The following is a 6,000-nucleotide window of genomic DNA, read 5'->3' as shown; positions in this document are numbered from 1 at the left end:
GAGGCTTGATGAATGAAGCAACCTCTTCCTCAGTTAGACTTCTTATAGCATGTAATAATCTTTTACAGACGTCTACAATATTCAGACTTCTTGATGCATGTAATAATCATGCTGGAATCAGATGTTACCACATCTGTGTCTGATGTTAGCAACCACCGTTGTTCTCTTGGAGTGATAAACTATGATTATAACTACTTCATGCACACACTGTCTTACAACTGGCCACTGTGACTCGGATTTATAGTTTTTACCAGCTCAAACATTTCAGTGGCTAGGGGTAAACGTGACTGAAATTGCTCTCCTCACACAGGGCTCTGGGTCTGAGAAGTAATAGAGCCATGCACTTTATTATGCCCATCCCAGTTATTGCTTGTTTGAGTTTGATATATAGACAGACAATACCTGGAGTACTGGCTCTAAATTTCATAGAGGTCCAGTACTGGATCAAAGGTAATAGGTGATTCCCTTCTCCCTTTGCAAATGCAATATTATGGCTGCTGAAAATGAAGAAAAATACATTCTCAAGGAAAGGCTGACTGCCTGCTGCCTTAAAGCATGAAACACACCCCCTGCCCAATAAAGGGGGTGTTTTTTTAAAAAAAATAAATAAATCTGGAGATCTGTTTCCTGATGGAAATGGAGGGCCTCCTATTAGACCGTGAGGTCTAATGAACTATTATTGAAAACAATATAGATGACGGGAAACATGATACTTTAAAAGCTCTCCTGCCCATTGTGGCTTAGCCAATTGCTTCTGAATGCCAATGCAACCACTTGAGCACCAGCAACCAGGCTATACTGGATGTGAAGCACATGTCCTTGTCAGTAAGAGAGAGGCACTTAAAAACCAGAACTAGATGATGTCTACTCTCCCTCCCCTGAAATGAAGGGCCAATTCAATAATGTTCACAGTGGAGGATTGCATCGCCCACTAATAGTACAAGAGAAAGTTAATAGCTTGCTCAAGGACATACCAGTGCTCTTGCCACTGGAAGGAGAGGGACTTCATACAATTGGCCAACTAGTTTTTAGTGATTTATTGTTTTCCAGCTGCTTCATTTTATTGTTATATTCTGTACATTGTTTTTAATTATTGCTGTTTTTCAGGATGGCATGCTTACCATCCATTTTATGAACTCTGATAAGAATGGATGGAAATCCATTAACTAAGTAACATTAACTAACTAAGTAACTCAATAAATTGTTGGAGATGCGGCTCCTGATGGCATCGATTCTTAGCAGCAGCAACTCTATTGACCACTAGGGGCATTAGGGGTAGCAATAGCCAGTAATGGCATTCCCCCTCTGACCATGCTTTTTAAACTCTGATTCCCCTTTGTTAGGCTGATAGTCTCAGGTTTCATTCTCTCACCTGAGAGAGACTTCCATCTTCTCCCCTTCCCTCTTCCTGTATGAAGCTAGCAACCAAGCATATAGGTCTTATCTATCTCCCTGATGAATTTCCCAAATAAACTACTTTATTTGGAACGCTTAACACCATATCTCCTCTCCAGACAGTATCAATTAGTAGTGCTCTCTTACCTGTGCACTTCTGTAGCTGGGCAGATAAAGAAATCTCCCCTCCTAAGCTGTCTAATAGGGCTAAGGGCACAGTGAACCCAGTGAATCTAGTAAACCCAGAGAAAGCAGAGAAAGCAGACAAAAAGACACAGTATGTAAGTGGAAAGCATGCTTGATGGGAAAGGAATTCTAGATAAATGTCAGTAAACATTTTTGCCATGAAGACTACAGCACAGGGACAGGTAGTGATCCTGAGGCTTGATGGATTTCATTTTGAAACATGGTTATTCAGAATAGAGTCCTTTTTCACGGCTCAGGAACTGCTAAGCATCCCGGAGGAAGACAGACCTGAAGCAGCTGAAGAACAGGCAGCATGAGATGCCAAAAACAGAAAAGTCTACAGATTCATCTGCTTTCATGTGAGAGACTCAATTATTGTACATTTGAGATTGACCAGGATAGCTAAAGAAGCTTGGGAGATTTTAAAACACCTGTGTGCTAGTAAGACAACTAGTACTAGCATTGATCTGATTGTGAGACTGTGCAATATTAAACTCAAGGAAGGACAGAGTTTAACTAAGCATGTTAATCAAATTATGGACATTTCAAGAAGAAGTGAAAGGGGAGAGGAAAAAATCCCATATAAAATAATTATTGGATTTATTCTGAACAGTCTGCCAGAAAGGTTTGATGTGATTCATTGTATTTTGGAAGCAAAGGAAGAGATTGATTTGGAATTTCTGATTTCAAAACTTCTGGATTTTGATATGAGAGATGCAGTCTCTAGTGAGCTCTCTGACTAAAAGAGTTATAGTGTTTCATACCAAATAAAAGAGCAAGGTGTTTTGACTGTGTAGGAAGCCCAGCCATTTGCAAGTGAATTGTTCTCAGAACAAAGACCCTGGCCACAGTAGACCTGCTGGAAAAAATTCCAAGAGGAATGACTCATCACCCAGAATCTCCCGACAGCAGAAACACAGAGCTAAAAGATAGTAAAAGAAAAAGCAGAAAAGGAATATGAGTAGACTCAGCAATTTTTGAAATGGTTGAATCTGCTGAAAGTGATGATGAAAGAGGTTACAAAAGTGATTATGGGGATTTAATTGTTGATAGTGGTGCAACTGCATGGCTGATTCAAGACAAGAAACTGTTCAGTGAGCTTGACTTGAATTATAATACCTCAATAAGCCTGGCAGATGGCAGAAAGATTTCTGCAGAGGGAAAGAAAAATCAGATGCAAGCTGCCAAAGGGAAGGAACATAACCTTGAAAACTGAGGAAGCTATTTATGTCCCTGCACTTGAAAGCAGCCTAATTTCAGTCAGATATGGCACATGGTGAGGCTATAGTTCAATGGTTACATCATAGACAATTAGGAGTTGTTAATAAGAGGTTCTTTAAAGGGAAGTGGCTTGTATGAGATTGATTGCATTAATGAGAATGTCAATGTTGCAAAGGGATGGCTGCATAAACAATGTGAAAAATTATATCACCGAAGATTTGCACATAGAGACATTAAAGTAATTTCTCAACTTGAGAAGGGGGATTTAGCAAGAGGCTTGAAAGTTCAGCCCTGCAAATACAATGACTCACCCTGTGTCTGTTGTTGGAAAAGTGAGGGAATTGAAGCATTCACCAGAAAACAGAGAAGGAGATTCATAGTGATGTATGTGGACCAATGCAAGTTGAATGATCAGAAAAAACAAATATTTATTGACTTTCATTGATGACTACTCCAGCTACGCTTTTACTTATATGATAAAAGAGAAAAGTCAAGTTCTGGTGAAATTTAAGGAGCTTGTTATAATAGTGAACAAGTTTTGCAGAAAACCTTAGAGTCTAAGAAGTGATAATGCCCGTAAGTTCACATCAAAGTAAAGCCTATTACCAAAGGGAATTCGGCATTCAACATGAACTAACTGTCCTCTACATCCCACAACATAATGGTGTGGCAGAAAGAAAGAATCGTTCCTTGTTAGAGATGATAAGGTGCGTGTTGCAGGATGCATAATTGGCAAGCAAATTTTGGGGAGAAGCAATCATGACTGCCAGTTGCCAACAGAACAGACTGCCAACCAAAGCAACAGATGCAAGAACTTTTGGGGCAGATGTGAAGAAGGCATACTTCCTGGATATACACTAGGAATACTTTCTGGATATTCGCTAGGATATACATCATAATCCTTGATGTGGCCACTGAGACAGTGGGAATATGCAATATAGTATACCTTGATGAAAGACAAAGCCCAATCACAAGTGAAGTAACAGAAACTGGACTAGAGATCCAGATGGGAAAAGAATCCAAAGCAGAAGAAATTCCCATAAGCCTGGAGCTAGCCAGTGCACCAGAAGAGGAAACAGAAGTTGAGCCAGAAGTGAGATGCTCACAAAGACGCAACAAAGGGTGTTTTCTTTATGAGACTCTTCTACATGGCCAGAAAGGAAGAGGTCTAGGAATCCTGCACATGGGAAGAAACTGAAAGACCGTCAGCACATGAAGTTAAAAATTGGAGAAAAGCTGCAGAAGAAGAGATAGAATCTCTGCACAAGAATAAAACTTGGGCACTTGTGGGACTACCTGCTGGAAGAAAGTCAGTAGGATGGAAATGGGTCTTCAAAACCAAAATATAATGTAGAAGGGGACATTGCGTGCTACAAAACCAGATTAGTAGCCAAGGGATACTCTCAAAAGTATGATGAAGGTTATGATGATACATTTGCACCTCTCATAAAGAATACTTCAGTGAGAACACTTCTCAGCATAGCAGCAGCAAGAAAGATGCAAGCTAGATGTGAACACTGCATTTCTGCATGGAGAAATAGAGAAAGATATCTACATGGAGCAGCCACCAGGATTTGAAGAACCTGGAAATGAGAGGCTTGTATGCAAACTCCAGAAAAGCATCTATGGCATGAAGCAAGCTGCAAGAGCATGGAATGAGAACCTGAACCAGATGTTACTCAAGGAGGGGGTCATGCAAGGAAAAGCTAACCCCTACCCTATACCCAATATTTAAAAAATGATAGGTGGACTTACATTTCGACTTATGTTGATGTCTTGATCACTTGCTGTGAAAAGAAACAAGACAAGAGATAGTGGAGCACAGGAACAAAGAAGTAGAAGCAGGGATGGAGCTACCATGGTGCAGGGGGATTCAAAGAACCCGGGCTGCTGCATCCAGGGGTCACACATAGCACCCCAGAGCCACACCCCTTGTGTCTGAAGCAAGGGGCATGGCCATGTTAGTAAATGGGGCTACACAGCCCATTTGCAAGTAAACTTCAGCAGGCGTCACATTAGCAGTGCAGCCAGGAGTGCCCCTCCCTGCTTGAAAAAGGCCAGGCTGGGTGTCCAATGCTGCAGTGTGGCCAGGAGTACCTCTCCCTGCTTGCAAAAGCAGAGAGATGCATTCCTAGCCAGGCTGGGAGTCCAGCACTGGCTAAGCTTTTCGAAAATGGAGCCACGCACAGGGAGAGGCACTCGCAGCCGCGCTGCAAATGCAGCACTGGCCAAAGCGTACTTACAAACAGGGCGTGTGGCCCTGTTTGCTAACATGGACACAGCCCCTGCAACAGGAGGCGTTGCTTGGTTGGTGGGGGCCTCTGGTGGGTAGGTTGGACCAGGCATGCACCAAGGTAATTTGGGTGACCAGACCACCCAGCCACAAGGCCCCCCCCCTGCACATGAGCCCCCCCCAAACCTCCTTTGAGGGGCCCACCCTGCCAAAGCTCCATGTGTTTTTTTTTTAAGTCTTACCTTGGCTGATGGAGTGGCTGCGGGTGTGGGGAGAGGAGCAGTCTTTTTCCCTTCTCCCTGGGCTTGCAACAATCACGGGCTTGCAACGATCACAACTGCGCAGGCGCACCTCACAGTTGCTTAAAGACGCTAGCCAGAAGAGATGGGGCCAGTGTCTCTCCTGCTCCCACCTCACAGCCACTGTGGGATGGTGGGGAGAAGGGGAAAGGACTGCTTCACTCCCCTACACAGTCACCCCTTGGCCGTGGTAAGACTTTAAAAAAAACGGAGCTTTGGCGGAGCGGTTGAAGGGTGGCTCAGCTGCTGGAAGCCCCCAGCCCCAGCCATTTGAAGGCTCCCCCAGACCTTGGAGGATTGGACCGGGTCCCCAAGGTCAGGGGGTTATTGCTCCGCTGGGTCGGAAAGGGGCTGCCAGTGTCCTTGCTCCGCCACTGAGGAAGTAAAAGAACTAGGAAGCACTTCCTATTGTTTTGGCATTCAAATAAAGGAACTCCTAGAATACCTGAAACTGACAGAAGCCAAAGAGGTCAGTGCAGTCATCCCTTACCAACCACTGGTTTCCCAATCAAAGTTTTAAGTATCTGAGACTGGGAAATTGTGCCAGGTCTCGCCAACTGAGACCTGGGTATCCATGGTTTGATGAGATTATTTGGCAATTGGGGGGTTCACAATTTTGGGGGGCTTGGGGGTGATTTCTGGAGATTCAGAGGTGATTTGGGGGGC

This window comes from Hemicordylus capensis, chromosome 3 (assembly GCF_027244095.1).
Source record: "Hemicordylus capensis ecotype Gifberg chromosome 3, rHemCap1.1.pri, whole genome shotgun sequence".
NCBI lineage: Eukaryota > Metazoa > Chordata > Lepidosauria > Squamata > Cordylidae > Hemicordylus > Hemicordylus capensis.
The sequence above is the reverse complement of the archived record's forward strand: the minus strand, read 5'-3'. Positions refer to the sequence as shown.